General features: G+C 44.6%; 1 protein-coding gene across 2 annotated transcripts in view; it reads right to left on the bottom strand.

Annotated features, from left to right (window-relative positions):
* Nucleotides 1-18,669, bottom strand: part of DPH6 (diphthamine biosynthesis 6) — a 295,479-nt gene that overhangs the window by 45,803 nt on the left and 231,007 nt on the right. The window lies entirely within an intron of this gene.

Here is an 18,669-nt window from a genome sequence, read left to right as displayed (position 1 = left end):
CTGGAAAGCAGATGTGATGAATCCAATATACCAAATATACCTTCTATTATACCTAATAGAAAGATGTTTACAAAATGATGGGTGTTTGAAAGCTGTTCACCTTGTTGTTTTCAGCTCCAAACTCCCAAACATGCATAACTTGGGTATGCTGAATCACATGAAAGCGAAGTCAACCATTCCAGTACATGTTTTTTAAAGCCCAGGACTTAGGGAGGAGAGAACAAAAAAAGTGAAGTGATGGCACGGATGGTGATGATACTCTGCATGTTTAGTCTGGTGGATTCATGTGACAGGGCTACTAGAGTGCCAGTAGCCTCAAAGGAGCTGAAGGAGCAGAGATCAACAGGGAGGCTTCCTTGTGTCAGGAGTCAGCAAGTGACGAGGAAGCTCTCCACTGGATGGATGGCTGTCTGAGGAAGAAGAGGGATTGTCCTCAGACAGGAAACTGGGATGGAGATATCTGGCTGCTGGAGAAGATCCTCTGGCGAGATCTGGTGGTGGTTGCAGGAAAGTGCTCCAGAGGAAACAACTGATGCCACCTAGTGGTCAGTGGACTGGACCAGGAAGAACAGCAGAACTGAACTGAGCAGTTAATGGGAGGGGGGGATTAGACTTGTTGGGGAATGGGCCCAGGACAGCTCCTATTTAGGTGGGGTCTGAACCTTAACCTAGCTCATTTTTTGGTCAGTTGTATAAGTACAGGTTAGGGAGGGGGGGGGTGTCTTAGAGAGTGGGCTGGGTATTGGTAGGTTAGGGGGTTAGGGAGGGTGGTTTAGTACAGCTGGGAGAGGATTAGTTAGTCTAGGGCTAATATAGAGGTGGGGGAGAAAGGCTACTTAATAATGGGAGGGCATGCCATTGGATGGGGTGCCAATGTGAGGGTCTCCAATGGGGACTGGGATCCCAACAATCATGGGCCAAGGGCGATATCACAGTGGGAAGAGGTTATACAATAGAAGGGCAATGAGATATAACAGCCCACATGAGCCCCAGCCATGGAAGTCCCACAATTGTGGGTCCAGGTAAGCTTGTTTCCCTTCTCATCTCCATCCATCTCCACACATGTGAGGGTGGAGGCTAGGGTTGAGCCAACAATAGTGCTGTGCAATTCCAGGTCAATTAACAACAAGACCTATTTTGCAGAACTATTTTGCAGAACTATTTTGCAGAGTGGCAGGTGGACCTAGCTAGTGAGCCCAAGACCTGGGTGCAAGAGGGTGAGAAGGTCAATCTGAGAAATCTGGTGCCTCCTGGACTCTTGGTCCTTTACTAGTCCTGGTTCCATGGTAGGGAAGAGAGGTGGCCATCATTGTCCAGGAGGGCACTCAGAATCATAGAATCACAGAGTTGGAAGGAGCCATACAGGCCATCCAGTCCAACTCCCTGCTCAACGCAGGATCAGCCCAAAACATCCTAAAGCATCCAAGAAAAGTGTGTATCCAACCTTTGCTTGAAGACTGCCAGTGAGGGCGAGCTCACCACGTCCTTAGGCAGCTTATTCCACTGCTGAACTACTCTGACTGTGAATTTTTTTTCCTGATATCTAGCCTATATGTTGTACTTGTAGTTTAAACCCATTACTGCACGTCCTTTCCTGGCTCTATCGATCCCCAGAGTTGAGTGAATAACAATTGGATAGGAGTCTGTGGAGGACTTGGCCATCTGTTTGGTGTACCGCCTGCCCAATATGTCACCAGATCACCTGTCGAGTCTCCTGGAGGCGACAGCCATCTGAGCACTGCACTGGGGGACTTCAGGATCCATGTTGACTCACTGCCCCAGATCATGGCTCAGACCTCGTGTCAGTGATGGTGGCACTTCGGTTATTACAATTTGTTGCCGGTCCCACCCATCAGGCTGGCCACATTAGATCTGATCGTTGGTGCTGGGTCAGAAGTGGAGCTGATGGCGATGAATGTTGTCCCATGGTCAGACCACTATGGTCTGCAGCTGTCGATTTTGACAGCACCCCCGCCCTGTTTGGCTGGCGGGTACATTTTAGCCCATCCATGAAGACAAATGGATTCCTGAATGCTCTGTGGGACCCGATGCCACCAGGCAACTCACTGGTGGCACCAGTGGAGGACTGACAGTTCTGCTTGCCTGCTGCCATCAAAGAGATTGCCCCTAGATGTTCTTTCCACCCTGGCCTCAAATAAGCTCTGTGTTATACTGGGGAACTTTGGGAAAGGAAGAGAGAAGTGAGATAACTAGAGCAAGTTTGGAGGAAGACTTACAACATCTTATCGCACAGTTATGAGAGCATATGAGATGATGGTGAATGTGGAGAAATGGGAGTTTTATGCCACTGCCATTGCACCTGTGAGGTTTCACCCAGCCCAATTGTTTATTTCAGTTTCTTACTATCCTTGAGGAAGAGTGCCAAAATTGTAGTTAATTGGAACTTGGCTGTGAGGCATTAGTGAGCTTTTTCATGGATAAAGTCTTGATGCTCCCTTGGGACCTTCCTCACAAGGTTGATGCTGAGAGTGAATTGGAGGTCTTTGGGCTTGATGACTTCAGGTGACTCTCATTAACCAAAATTGATAAGTTGCTAGGCTTGGTAAGGGTGACCACCTGCCCCCTTGATCCCTGTCTGTCTTGGCTGCTCTGAGAGGTGACCAGTGGATAGGAGGCTCACTCATATTATCAACCTCTTCCTGCCTACTGGGAAGTTATCTGAGGTACTGAAGGAGGTGGTGGTCCATCTCTTGCTCAAAAAACCATCATGATCTGTGGAACCCAACAAACCACTACCCAGTCTTGCATCTTGCGTTTCGGGGTAAGGTGGCTGAGAAGTGGGAGATGATCTATGGTGATCTACGCCTTGATGATCTATGGTGCAGTTCAGCCATTCTTGTGATATTAGATCTGTTGGCCACATTTGATGTGGTCGACCATGAGCTCCTGGCCCATTGCCTTATTGGGACTGGGATTTATGGGACAGCCCTTCAGTGGCTGCTCTCCTTCCAATAGAACCCGATACAGAGGGTCATAATGGGCTGTGATGCCCCTTTCAACTCCCATGTGGAGTTCCTCAGGGGGCAGTCCTCTCCTCTATGCTTCTTAACATTTTTATGTGCTCTCTGGCCTAGCTGGTCCATAGCTTTGAGCTGGGTTCTCATCAGCATGCACATTGCACCCAGACTCCCTGCCAAATACATTTGCCACGTTGTTTGGAAGTCAGCTGGATGGCTCAAGCAGAGTCACATGAAACTCAACCCCTCCGTGATGCAGCTAGGAAGGACTTGAACCCCGGCCAGGAAGCACAATTGTCCAAGCTGGCTGGGGTTCAAGTTAACATTTCACACTGTGCCAGAAACCTGGGAGTGATCTTTGATGCTCCCCTTACCATAGAGGTGCAGGTCATGAGAGTAGCATGGCTGACTCCTAGTGAGATAGTGGGACAATCCAGAAAATACAGGGGAGTTTGTAGCTGAACTGTGGAAGGATTCTCAGAACTGCAGTTGTAGTGATACATATGTTAAGGGATCGGTTAGTCTGTGGAGTAAATACAAAAAAAACGGATGTGACTGTTGTGTGACTCCATCCTGATCTTTGATTCTGTGTTAATCCTGAGCCTGACTATGGAATCTGGGACAAAATTTTATAGGATTTCCAGCCCTACCACAAGAGGAGAAAGATCTCATACAGGAAATATCTGGGAATGTTTTGAAAATTGTCAGTGAACCTGAAAAGGAAAATAAACTTAGGGAGAGCTGTTATCATTGTGCTTGATTCCATGCCTTCTCAACATGTGGATTTTAAAATGCAAAATGTTTTAATTGTGGTGAGATTGGCCACAATAGAAGATTATGTAGGGCTAAGACACAAAGTGCTGCCACTCAGTGTGAAATATCATTCCACAACTCAGGGGAAGAGAAAGGTCCTTCAAGTTGTTAATGAAGTAGTTTGTTTCTAATTATCATTGGACAGAAGCCATTATCCCTGTTCCTTCACTCTGTACAGTTCTTCTTTCTTTATTTTTCTCCTCCAAATCACAGTGTATTACTAAAACTGGATTGCTGAGGTTCCTCCCTCCCCTCCATTTTTTGTGTGCTGCTGGTTAGTTTCTTCTCATTGATCAGTTTCAGGCAGGGGGTGCTTTTTGAAATTGGAAGGAAAGATTTTCATTTCTGGGTTTCCATATTAATAGAAGGCTTTCCTGCCTTCATCTTGTTTAAGATATAGTACTACTTAAGCATTTAATTTGTTTTTCACAAGCCCCCTTACATCTAACATGAATTGGGGTTCCATGTTAGTGTCAGAACTATAGAAAAGCCTTTCATGTGGATCCCCTCCAGCCACTCCTTCCTTTCTCCCATCATGTGTATCACACGGGGGCGAGGGATTTTGAGAAATGCTCCCAAAGGCTGCCATCTGTCTTTCCCCCACCTTTTCTCCCCATTTTGTACATTTATTTATTTTTAATTAAGGAAACTCAATCTACTTGAAGATGACTATCATATCACCACTTAGTCATCTTGTCTCCAGCCTAAACAGACCAAGCTCTCTCAGCCTTTCCTCATATGAATTGGTCTCTAACCCCTCACTGTATTTGTTGCCCTCCTCTGGACACACTCTTGTTTGTCTACATCTATGTACTATAAAGTTCTTCATGCACTTCATTATATTAATATTATTGATAGTGTATTATGGTTTGGGAGTTCAGTTAAAATTTTATAGGGGCGATTTTCTGCTTTGCATGTCACTTAGGTTTTGCCCTGCAGGGTTCCTGTATGGCAGTGACTGGCTGAGTAAGCTGAATGTGGCAGACTGAAAGAAGGCCCAGCCAGAGAGAGAATGGGTCAGACAGCTAAATAAAATCCATTTTAAACAGAAGCATAGCTGACATGTCCTATTGTTCATGATGCAACTACCACAAAATGTAGTGATGATTCTTAATTTAGAAAACTTAACAAAGAAATGTGCCAAAAATCATGGAGAACAGTGAATATCAACTGGAGTCATGAGAACTACAACAGGACTCATTTTTGACCTCTAATCTTCTGCTTGTAAGCCTTCTATTATTATCTATTAGCCTGTTACAGGATGGCTCTTATGCTTTCTTTGACTGCTGCAGCCTCTCAAGAACAGAAGCTATTCTAGATCATACCTGAGGTCTGTCAATTCAACATCCAAAACTGGTCCAAGGATAAACAGCACTCTGGGCAAAGACTGACTTTGATCCCCCCCATTAGCTTTGAACTATTGCTAAACTATGTGGCTTGCACAAGACTGCAGTGTAACCGGCCCTATAATGCCTCTCAGGCTTTCTCAGCAATGTCTGTGCAAAAGAAGTAGAACTAATTATCTGAACAAAATGCTGAAATAGCATGAAAAGTCATTCAGCCATGTGACTGCACAATACAAGTGGATGGAAACCAAATCCATGTTTAGATTAAACAAATGCATTTGATGTAGATAACCCTTGGATTATAAACCAAGAAATTCAACATTGGAGGAGTGTGCTTGAATGCTTAATGGCTATTACTGTGTTCCTATCATAACACAATTTGGCATTCTGGAGACCACTGATGATCAACTGGTTTACAGCCTTTACTAAAATCATCTCAGTATATCATTTAAGTAGATTTGTTTAGAAATTGTGTAAAATCTGAATTGTACTTTCTCATGTCTTTAGGTTAATTTAACTCTACATTTTCAGATTCCTAAATTAATAAATGTAGTGCAAAGCACTAACAGGGCTTAATTTTAAAACTTACTTAAAAAAAAAAACAACCCTGCATCATCAGGCCTTCTTTTGAAAGAGGGCATATTACACAATGTTTTCAGGTATACTGTGATGCCTTTTAAGAAGCTAAGGGATGAGAATCCTTGCTCCCTGTCCCTTCCCTCCTCCCCCACCCCCTCCTTACCTGCTGGCATGTCTGTGTCACCACTGCTACTGCCAGTATTCCAAGGCTGCTCCCACCCTCCAGAGAGTGGGAGCAGCTTTGGGAGACTGGCGGTGGCATGGACAGCATAGCGATGCACAGTGCTGTGTGTTGCTGTGCTGGCCTCACCCCTGCCAGTTTCCTGAGGCTGCCCCCGCTCTCCAGAGGGCAGGAGAAGCCTCGGAGGCATAGCAGAGAAGGCCCCAGTCCAGCAATGCTCAGCGCAGTGCTTTGCTGGGCTGGGGCTGTCCCTGCCAGTTTCCCAAAGCTGCCCCCACTCTTTGGAAGGTGGGAGTGACCTTGGAGGCATATCAGAGGCAGCCCCAGCCAATCTTCCAAGGCTGCCCCTGCCTTCTGGAGGGCGGGAGCGTCCTCGGAGACATAGAGGAGGCAGCCCCAGCCCATCAACACACAGTGCTGTGTGTCGCTGTGCTGGCCCTGCCTCCGCCAGTCTCCTGAGGCTGCCCCTGCTCTCTGGAGGGCGGGAGCAGCCTTGGAAGACTGGCAGTGGCAGCAGTGATGCCAGAGCATTGAGCGCACTTTAGTGCTCTGGCGCTGCCACCAAAGCCCATCTACTGGTGCGGTCCCTGGGGACTATGGATGCCATGTCTGTAGACTTCTGCTGGAGGGACCGTGCCAGTAGATGTTCCACATCAAAGACACTATATGCATTCGTAACAGTTTTCATTGCACATGATGAACAATTCTATGTGAAAGAAGGACAACTGCCTGAATATACGGAGTTAGGAGCTCTATTTTGAACCGTATCTCTCAAAACCCCTCGGATGATTCTGGAATTCTGTTATGGTGAACAGTCCTAAAATTCTATGAAATTTTATTTGAATCTAAATTGAGGGTGGAATTATTGAGCCTTTTTAGCTGCTGCTATGTTCTACCCAGATATGGAGATTTGTCTTCTTGGGACATATCTCCTTTGCACTAGACTATTTAGAGGCCTCTAAGTGCAAATACATCATCATACTACATACAAGGGAATTTGTGATCAAGGCTCACCAATTAATCAGCACGCCCTGCAGTTCGAGGGAACTGCCCAGCAACCACTAATGAAGCTGAATGATCTTTTTCCTATTGGCAGGATATCTCCCACTCAGGGCCAATTGCAATTCCTGTTCAAAATTCTACACACACCTATTCAGGTATGCTGTGAAGGGAGCCTCTAAAGCAGGGGTAGTCAAACTGTGGTCCTCCAGATGTCCATGGACTACAATTCCCATAAGCGAATGCTGGCAGGGGCTTATGGGAATTGTAGTCCATGGACATCTGGAGGGCTGCAGTTTGACTACCCCTGCTCTAAAGCAACTGACTGAGACAAAGAATGCATTTCTCTCTTTGTCTCTCTCTATGTCTGTCACACTGAGGGCCAGCCATTGCTGCTGCTCTTCTGAGAGCGATGCAGGGGTGTCTGTGGATATACACATGCATTCATTTTAAGTGGGCATGCATGAGTGGGGAGAACCCCAGGGTTGGAAATATTCCTTTCAATTTGAAAGTGGGGCCTCAAAAGGGCATAATGCCTCAAAGTCCACTCTGTAAAGCAGCCATTTTCAACTGGGGAGCTGATCTTTATAGTCTAGAGATGGCGGAAATAAAGGGCAGCCTGCAGGCTGAGGTGGAGGCCATGTGGAGCGGGTGTGTTCCTCCTGGGCACTGGGCTTTGGCCAGCCCTTACTAGCAACAGTCTTCAACAGCCCATTGCATTGTTTTGCTCAGTGGGCTTTATTGTTAGTTATCTATATATGTCAAACCTATGAATGACAGCAAGAGACTGTGGGGGGGGGGATAGCGGTGCCATCAGTACCTTTGTAATGCCTCTGTAGAAATCACCAGGCACTCTATAGAAAAACTGCAGAGTTACAGGTGATTCCTAGAGAGAACTGATGTCACTTTCAGGTTTTTCATTGAAGTAACGTCAATGTTGGCAAATATTTTTTTTATTTCCTTCCGCCAGTAACAGTGGACAACAGGAGCCAGATGATTTCCTGTTCCTGGTGGGAGGCTGGCAAGCCTAGCAAAGACAGCACTATGCACAGATTGTGGTGTGTATGACTCACACCAACTACTAATGTGTCTCAGACAAAAAAAAAAGATTTGGGGGTCTAGGATTCTGATAATTGTTAGAAATCACAGACTTTGCTTTATCTTTCAAAGGGAGCACTGACAAAAAAGTGGTTTGGAAAAAAAATAATATAGCCTGAGAAAAATGCAGAACTTTGAGTGGATTCAGTATTGCTTGGCTTTCTTGGGACTTGCTGTATTGGTGAGTTGAAACCATGATTGTGTGGCTTTTAAAATAAAGACAGTGCCATCCTAAGCAGAGTTTCAGCCTTATGACTTCAGTGGGTTTAGAAGGCTACAAGTCTACTTAGGATTGCATTTTAGTAACTGTTTGTGGGGGAGAGTTGGCAATAAAAAGATTCTTGTGAAGTCTTGAGGAAGTAAGCTGTATATGCGATCTAAAATTTTCAGTAATATGACTACAAAAGTGTTTAGCTATGCTAGATCAAGGCAGTATATAGGAACTCTAAACACATATGTAATGTGTTTTTCTATTGATTTTTTGTTCAGTTAATTTATAATCTGAAATTATTAGTTATTTAAAAATTACTTGTACAATATATAAAGAAATATATATAAAGACATAATATATAAACTGCTATTTAAAAACACAGTGCCACAAAAGTGCACTTGGGGGGGGGTACCGTAAGTAATTACACTCAACACATGTGGTGACAGCTTTGGTTAAAATACCCCACAGAAATATGTATGTCACAGCTTCTGCCATCTCTAATGATTCTATAGATAACTCAAGTTCACTATATCCATTTGGTATGATTTTGTGTATGTATGTGTATGTGTGTGTATACATCCCCTTAAATTGAACTTGAACAGTATGATCTCACTCATACCATGACAGATACAAACTACAGTATAGATATATTGGCCATTCTCGGATTTTTCACTTTGGTTGTCACAAATGTCCATCAGTACCCCTTTGAGTTTAAAATATATTAAGTAAATTAGAAGAGTAAGGGAAGAGAGCATGATTCTATCTGTGGTTACCCTTCAGGTGAGATTTTCCTCAAAGCATGATCGTTGGCATCGTCTGGAAAACATATGACTCATGTCCTTATCATGTACCATGCTTGAGGTGGACAAATACTGGGAAATTTTTAAATATCTTTTCTCATTGACTTTATTTATATATACTGTTATTGTGCTGAAGAGTTCATGCAATCAATGAACAGATTTGATCTTGCCTTATATAGCCTTCTTTTGATTTGTTAAAAAATAGTATTACGTAAGAAGGGATATTTCTTTCAATCCTTATTAAATATTCAGAGATATTTCTGCATAGTTTGTATGTACAAGGTTTGCAAAGTCCTAATAGCGAAAATGCACACATGCTGAGGAATAACCTAGTTGCTTGGATGACACAGGCAAATCATCTTGATATATTTATATTAATGTTCTATGTAAATGAGAATAAGGAAAGAAATGGCCAGAATTTATGCTAAAACCTTCTAAAGGCGTAACAGCATCTTACTAAGCATATATGTCAGCTTAATCTAATCCCTCTGCTTCCGACACATCCTGTGGTCTCAGCACGGTGCCCATAATGCTCTCATATGTTACGAGGGATTGACTCAGAGAAGTTCACCATCAGGACTGCACTTGGTTCAATAAAACTTTACATTTCATCTTAGGCTGACAGAAAGCTATCTTTCTCCCATTTGCATCACAAACCTTTAGCTTCTTTTGACATCAATAACATGAGCTGTAATGCTTCCTGGTAATCTGTTACAACACATGGGGAGTGCACATTCTCAGTTCCCATCTTACTCTGTCAGCCGCAAAGGGGCTGCTCTAATTTCTTGGACTTGGGCAAATGAACATGGAAATTCTTTGTGACAGGAAAAAAATACCCACATTTAATGAGTTGCTTGTCTGAAATTTGCGGCAATTTGGTTTTCCCACCCCCAGTAACTATTACTTCAGTAAAACAACTTTTCTTCCCTTTACTGAATGCATTGAAAAGACAAAGAACTACAGGTATTTGCTTACACCATAGGGGTAAGTACAAATCTACTGACTGGAAAATCAAAAATATTTCCAATTTCAGAAAAAAATGAAAATAGAAGAAGAAGAAGGAGAAAGAGAAGAAGACAAAGAAGAGTTGGTTCTTATATGCTGCTTTTCTCTACCCGAAGGAGTCTCAAAGTGGCTTACATTCACCTTCCCTTTCCTCTCCCCACAATGGACACCCCATGAGGTGGGTGAGGCTGAGAGAGCCCTGATATCACTGCTCGGTCAGAACAGCTTTATCAGTGCTGGGGTGAGCCTAAGCTGGTTTTTGTACCCCACTTTTTACTACCTGCCTAACCTTCCTCTCCTGACAACAGACCCTCTGTGAGGTAGGTGGGCCTGAGAACTGTGACTGACCCAAGGTCACCCAGCTGGCTGCATGTGGAGGAATGGGGATCAAACGTAGCTCTCCAGATTAGAGTCCGCTGCTCTTAACCACTACAAGTTGGCTCTCATATTCTAACAGCATCTTCAGAATTTTGCATTGAAATCTTTAAAAGAATAATTCCTTCCTAAGCTCACTGAAGTTAACAGGTTAAGATGAATGTAAAATTGTTCAGGGTTATGCTGGTACCTTCAGGTACATTGTCCTGTAAAATAACAACCATAGCTAGGTAAATATTATAAATATTAACATTCTCATATAGTTTTTTTGCACTTAAAAAAGCTAGTATCAGATTTTATTATTTGTTTTGTTCTAAGTCAAAGATAAAGTTCTTTGAATTTTCTAATTGACCCAAAATGAAATGTTTTCTTATTTGTTTTATATTTATTAATAATAGGGTTTAAAGATCTGGGTTGGGAAATGTCTGGAGATTTGGGGGGTGGAGCCAGGGGAAGCAAGGTTTGGGAAGGCAAAGGGACGTCAGCAGAGCCTCACCCCATAGAGCTCCCCTTCCAAATAGCCGTTTTGCTCCAGCGGAACTGATCTTGGTCACCTGGAGATCAATTGCAACAGTGTGAGATCTCATGGAGGTTGGCAACCTTGTTTATTTGTCCATTGGACAAAAATTTCTTTCCAAGAAAATGGAGATGCTACTAGTGAGAGAAAGATCTGACCCGGGAAATTCCCTGTTCTGGATGGAATTGCACTCTCCTAAATTAGCAGATTTATAATTTGGAGGTGCCTTCCAATGTATAAACATGTATCTGTGATGGCCAAAAGTGCCTTTCACCAACACTGGAATGAGCCATCTGTGGCCATTCCTGGATTGAAAAAATCTTGGCACTGTGGTGCACACTCTGGAATATCTGGAACAGACCACTGAAATACACCTCTCTGGAAGCTGAATTGATAAACAATAGGCCAGAGTGCTGACTGGTGTGTATTGTAGGGACAATATTACTCCAGTTCGTTCCATCTATACTGGCTTCCAGTTTGCTTTTGGACATAGTTCATAGCAGCTCACACTGACTGGACAGGATGCTAGCTTAAGTGAGGCCAACCACATGCCCACTAGATCCCTGCCCCTCTTGGCTACTTACAACAGCCAATGAAAGGATAAGGGGACCCCTCCAGGAGATAATCAATCTTTCCCTATAAACAAGAGCATTCATAGAGGGACTGAAAGAGGCAGTAGTATGTCTAATCCTAAAGAAGCCATCCTTGTATCAATGGGAACCCATGAATTACTGCACTGTCTCGCATTTAGTGTTCTTGGGGAAGGTAGTGGAAAGGGCTGCTATGGACCAAATATCAGCATTCCTGGATGAAGCTTCAGTCTTAGATCCACTCCAGTTGGGTGGAAACAGCATTGGTCACCCTGATGGATGACCTCTATTGCCAGCTGGATTGGGGTTGGCACTGCTCATGTTGCTCAACCAAATGGCAGCATTCAACCATCAGTTCTTAGCTCACCACCTCAGCAAAGCCAGGATATGAGGGACAGCCCTCCAGTGGTAGATCTCCAGAGGATAGCAATTGGAGAGAAACAATTGAGCTGCTGCTAGCTCACATGTGGAGTACCATAGGGAATGATCCTCTCTCCAATCTTATTTAACACTAGAGGCAAAGCCCATTTTACCCAGTAATATAACAGATGCTAGGATGCACACCTGCATTGTGGCCTACCTGGGGGCTGGCTACATGGCAAAAGCTCCTGTCCACCCTTGGACTCTTGAGGCCCCACCTCCAAACCTCAATGAACATTCCTGACCCAGGGGGTCATCAATCTCCACCTGTGTCCTGGAAATTTTCTGGAACTGGACTGATAGAGATCAACTCCCCAGTGAGAAATGGCTGTTTTGAAAGGGGGAGTCTACAACAACTCATCTCCCAGCTCTCCTGGAGATGAAAGGGTTTGCTTGGGAGTGGGGAACTATGTGGTAGAGAGGTTGCAGGATGGGAGAGGTTGGGACCTGGGGATTTGCTGGAATTGCAGGTCATTTCCAGGCAACAGAGATCAATCCCCCTGGTGAAAAAACCTGACTTTTGATCCCACGGAGGTGCAGGGATGCCAGGCTCCAGGCGGGAAACAAAGATAAATGCTGGGTGGCAGTAATTGCTAATAACAATAAACATCAAATAATTATGGGTCCCAGAGGGCTGGCAGGGGGGCATTTCTAGGCACCACATACCCCCCTTCCAGGTGGCTCACACAGGCTGCATCAGGAGGCAGCTCGCTCCCCCCCCATGTCCTCCAAGTTGAAAGATACCAGGAGGCCAGGGCAACTTACTGGCAGCAGGGCAGCTCCTCTGGCAGGAAGTTGGGTGGAGAGCAGATCCCTTATTAGGTTTTCCTGGCTAAAGCCCAAGATTTACTCATGAGTAAATCTTTACTCCCTGGCTACCCTGTGTCTCAGTAGTCTGGCAGAGGGCTGTTTCTGGGCCTTCCACAGCTCCCTCTCCAGAAGGCATGCAGAAGCTGCACCGGGAAATGGCTCGCTCCCCCACATGTCCTCCAAACTGAAAGAGGCCAGGAGTCCAGGGAAACTTACTGGCAGCAGGGCATGCTCTAAGTCTAGCTCGTCTTCCACCCAGTAAGCTTCTCAAACTGACAGGAAGTTTGAGTCAGAAGGCTGATCCCTTATTAGCCTTTCCTGGCTGAGAACTACCTTTTGATTGTAGCTAAACTACCAGGGCTGAGGGCCCTCCTGATTGGGGCTAAATTCTCCTGGCTGAGGGCCATGACTTACTCATGAGAAAACATTCCCAGGGCAGAGGCTTTTCCTGGCTGTCTGCATGCAATTTGACCTGACTGACTCTCATTGGCAGAGTGCTCTCTCCCTATTGACAGCATACCCCATGGGAGGGCCAATCAGGTAGGGAGTAGTTGGCTGCACACAAGTTCAACTTTATAATGCTGAGTGATCTTTATGCATCCTCTTGCCTAGCTGGTATAGAGGTTTCAACTTGGGTGGCATCAATATGCAGATGACACCCAACTCTTCCCCCTGATGGATGGCCACCCGAATTCACCCCCAGACGTCTGGAAGCAGTGATGGGATGGCTCAAGCAGAGTCATCTGAAGCTCAACACTTTCTGTGGCTACTCAGGAAGGATCCTAGTGAGGCAGTGCAACTACCCAGCCTAGATGGAGTGCAACTGTCAGTTGCTCACTCCGCCAGGAACCTGGGTGTGATCCTGGATGCCTCCCTCTCCATGGCGGCCCGAGTCACAATAGTATGACTAGCATTTTTTCACTTGTGCCAAGCCAAATTATTAGCGCCCTATCTAGGCCCAGAATATCTAGCCACAGCAATCCATGTAATAGTCATCTCTAGGCTGAATTTCTGCAACTCACTCTATGCCGGCCTACCCTTATCCCTACTCCAGAAAATACAACTGATCCAGAATGCAGCAGCCAGGGGTCTCACAGGAACATTTTGGAGGGCGGACATCCAGGCCATGCTCTAACAGCTATGCCAGTTACCAGCTGAATCCTGGATCAAGCTTAAGGCCTTGGTAATTACCTTTAAGGAAATATGTAGTCTGGGCCCAGTGTACATGAGGGACCACCTCTTTACCTACTCCCCACAAAGAACATAACAGTCAATTCCAACTGTCTTGTGATCCCTGGCCCCAAGAAAGCATGCCTGACCTCAATCAGGGCCAGGTCATTCTCTGTTCTAGCCCCCACTTGGTGGCATGAGCTCTCAGAGGAAATCCAGGCCCTGACGGAGCTAGCACAGTTTCACAGAGCCTGCAAAATGGAGCTCTTCTACCAAGCTTTTGGACCAGGCCATGAAGCTGACAACTTCAGACTATTCAGAACATCCCCTCCTAATCTGACCAATCAGCAGGGTTATGATTGAATTGTTAAAGTAAATACTAAATGTTCAAAGTTATTAATGTTACAGTTGATATTGATTGATGCAATTACTAATTTCTTGTTGTGTGTCTTATTTGTTTCATGTTCCACGTGAACTGCCCTGAGCCACAAGTAAAAGCAGTATAAAAATATAATAAACAAAAGAAAAATTAATTAAGTGAATGAAAGAATAAAAAATTTAAAAGTCCTTTATGGCCTGGGACTAACATACCTTAAGGACTGTAGTGATAGACTGCAATTTTAAATGCTTAGAAGTGCTGTAAAAGACTGTGAAGGGTTAATTCTCAGAGCCTTGAAAGATAGGGTGTTCTAAGAGATCTAAATGGTTAGCATCAGCTGAAGACCTCTGAACTGGATGCTGAGGAGAATTCAGTCAGCTTTTTGCCTTGACTGAGTATTGACAGTTTCAGAATTCAGCGCTCACTGAGAGCAGTTTGACACAGACAGCAGAATGCAGGAATGTTGACAAGGATAGTTAGACTGAGACTCTCATTCAGACCAAGGAAAGGGGATAAATCATTTACAGAGAGAAGAAAATTCCTTATCCAGTAAAACGGGGAATATTTCTGCACAAGGAATTTGCCCCTGGAGAGCCTTCGCAGCATTTAGAGCCCCCTCCACATGACGTCGCCTGCATCCTGAGCCTCTCCAGTAGCTGGACTTCAGGGACCATGTGCAGTATCTCAGATATCCACCCTAACAGAAATAAAGTGCAAAAGAACATGGATCTCAAAAATGGGGGGGATGCTGTATCGTTCTGGCATTTCTCCATAGCAATGTGGCATTACCACATTAAAAAAAATTGGGGGGGGGGCTCCGGGGGGGGAGAGTTTCAGTCCACAAGAGAACTGCTGTGCTGTGATTGGTGGCTTGGTGTGACTGACAAGCCAAGGAGTGGAGGGAGAAGTTCGTTTTGCTTTCCCTTGTAGCCTCGTCGAACCATTATGCACGGGGGTTTTAGCGCAAATTCGGGGTGGAATGGCGGCGACTAAAATCACCGATAATGGACGGTGCCAGCTACAACCGGCCGCAGCTTTGGTGCATGCCGCCGAAAAAGCCGCGTTAGCGAAACGCGGAAGAAAGCGCAGCTTCCGGGTGACCGGGGCGCAACCAGAAGTGGCGCCCAGATCGCCACGTGCATAATCGGTTACTCTGGGTTTTGCCGCCGTCGCGCCCTGCCCCGTGCATAACCGGTGTGCGTCGCGTCTTCCCCCTCCGCGTTTTCCATGTGACCCGAAATCGCCATTTCGGCGGCCGTGCATAATGGGCCGTTGGGAGGTAAAGAGCCGTGATCGGCAGAGAGAAAATGTGGGAGGGGTCTCTTCATGAAGAGGGCTACAAATGCGAGATTTACCATCCTGCGTTTGCAAGCCACTTGCGTTTTACCCCCTCCGTGTGGAAATGGTAAGGGAGAGACAGCTCTGAAGAGTACAGAGAGCCTGGCGTGGTTAGAAATTGCTTTTGGAAACCTTAAGGATCAGTTAAAAACTCAGTATGAGTTCTGGGGTTTCAAGAGAAGGGAGTTGGATAATGAAAAAAATATACCAGCCTTCTGAAAACCAAAAGAATTAGAGAATACTTAAAGTATATGGAAGTACATAGGGAAAACACTGAACAAAAGCCTCTCAATATAACTCGCAGTGATATAAATCGCAGTGAAAAGCTTAAGGAACTCTCATTTGCCTGAAACAGAAGAACTAAAGTCTGTATATATACTGGTTTTACGTCAGAAATTACAACCCCTGATTTCACCAGATCTTTCCTCTGTATGCTAAATAAAATATTTTGTTAATTTGGAATATAAAAATTACTTGTGTGCCATTAACTGGAGAGCCAGTTTGGTGTAGTGGTTAGGAGTGCGGACTTCTAATCTGGCATGCCAGGTTCCATTCTGCACTCCCCCACATGCAACCAGCTGGGTGACCTTGGGCTCACCACAGCACTGATAAAACTGTTCTGACCGAGCAGTGATATCAGCGCTCTCTCAGACCCATTATGCACGGGGGGAATAACGCACATTCGGGGTGGAATGGTGGCGACTAAAATCACCGATAACGCATGGTGCCAGCTGCAACCAGCTGCAGCTTCAGTACATGCTGCTGAAAAAGCTGTGTTAGCGAAACGCGGAAGAAACCGCAGCTTCCTGGTGACCGGGGCGCAACCAGAAGCGGCGCCGGGATCGCTGCGTGCATAATCGGTTACTCTGGGTTTTGCTGCCGACGTGTCCCGTCCCGTGCATAACCGGTGTGCTTCGCATCTTCCCCCTCCACATTTTCCATGTGACCCGAAATCGCCTTTCTGGCGGCCGTGCATAATGGGCCTCAGCCTCACCCACCCCACAGGGTGTCTCTTGTGGGGAGAGGAAAGGGAAAGCGATTGTAAGCCGCTTTGAGCCTCCTTCAGGTAGGGAAAAGCAGCATATAAGAACCAACTCTTCTTCTTCTTAAAAGTTAAGGTGGCCTTCCAATCCTTTCTTCAGGTTCCTGGGCTGTGCAAACAGCCAAAATACCATACTGTGACAGGGTGGGACGGCTAAACTTCAGGAAAGATGAAAACACATTACGGGGGAGTTTAGTCAGATAAGGAAAGAAAAATGGAGGGAAAATCTTGCCCCTGAGAAAGGGAAGTTGGATGGGGATATCATAACGGCCTTCTGTATAAACCTACCCACTCACTCTGGTCATCTTTGAAAGTCCTGCTTCGGTTGCCCCTGCCATACAAGAATCTCCCGATAGCTAAAATTGCCAACTCTGGCTTTGGAAATTATTGGAGATCTGGGAGTATAGTCTCCAAAACTGTCATTTTCTCCAGGGGAACTGATCTCTTTCATCTGGAAATCAGCTACAATTCCAGATGTCCAGCTCATAACTGAACACTGTCATCCCTACTGATACCAAAGGTCCAGTTTGGGAAATATCATTGGGAAATATCATACCAGGAGTCATCTGGTAGCATGCCGGAGGTTATCTTATCTGCAATAGATAGAATAAATTTATATGACCAGGCTGCTTAGTTATACTGCAGTTGAGGCTGGGTTAAGATCAATAGCCCCCACCTTGCGATCCGCTATACTATTGGGCGAACCCTTTCATGGATGGCTGTGGATGGTAGGAGGGTTTTTGTCATCTTGGTATGTTGGGGATAGACTTGGTTTTAGGGGATTGGGGTTTTTATGGGGATTGTTTTACATGAACCACCTTGAGTCCTTGGAGGAAAGTGGCCTATACATCTAATTAATAATACTATTAAAATTAAAATGAATGCGTAAAGCTGTCTACTTTTATAATTACTCTTGATTATGGCTAAATATGAGAAAAACACACCTTTATTCTAAAATAATTGTACATTCTCTGAAACATTTGAGACTGAGAAGGAAAGGAAAAAAGATAATATAATTCAGAAGCTAGAAGCATATTATCAGCTCTTAAACAAAGCAGCACACAACAAATAATGTTCTTTCAGGCTATATGTTCATCCCTTGCTTTGTGCATTAGCTGTGCTTATTCTATGCCACACTTTTTATCACTTTCTATTTTTATATTTTAAATCTATTAAGCAATGTCAACTTGAATTTCCTCTGAGTAGTGCTGCGGGTTAGGTTTAAAAAAATAGGACAATACAATCTTTGAGGGCTAACATTTATGTCAGCTAATTAATATGGATCAGTTGAGTTTCGCAAATATGTTTTAAAAAAAATGTTTGTGTGTGTGTATGTGTGTGACAGAGAGAGAGAGAGAGAAAGAGAGAGAGAGAGTCACTGATGCAGGCTTGATTCCTACCCACTCAGATGACAATCACAAGATTACATTAACTTTCATGAGAAGAAAATAGATGTTGCAGTCACTTTGCAGGCCTATCAGCTAGGTGGAAGACTTTTCCACATACTGTGATGGCTATGGAAAATCCATGCTGGTTCCCAATGTCCCATAGGTAAAAAGACACACACCTACATACAGACCTGCATACATTCCTTTTATGCCCAACCAATCTTTCGTAAATTATTGCATTAGTTTCCATAGTTATTCTGCTCTTTATGCTTATTCCATCGTGATTTTTTCCCCATAAAAGAGAATACATCCACCTTTTCTGTCATGTGAAAGAACATCTACTATATTTTGAACTACTGGTAATTTTAAGCAAATGTGTCTCAATAGGCTAATTCCAATGTTCTTATAAAACAGAGTCTTTCTCCCATTAGGTATAACACTCCCATCCTCTTCACACTTACCTCCTCTTGAAAAAGGTCACCACAGAACTTTATTGTTAACAGTGATTTAGATCCTGTTTGGTATTGCATATGCATACAGTCATTAGAGTCTTTGGTTTTGGTTGTGTTTGTGAGATTTTGTTTTGTTTTCTGGTAACTTCCTGCTCTCTTTGCTTGTTAACCCAATCCT

This window comes from Paroedura picta, chromosome 2, assembly GCF_049243985.1.
Source record: "Paroedura picta isolate Pp20150507F chromosome 2, Ppicta_v3.0, whole genome shotgun sequence".
Lineage (NCBI taxonomy): Eukaryota > Metazoa > Chordata > Lepidosauria > Squamata > Gekkonidae > Paroedura > Paroedura picta.
The sequence above is the reverse complement of the archived record's forward strand: the minus strand, read 5'-3'. Positions and strand labels throughout refer to the sequence as shown.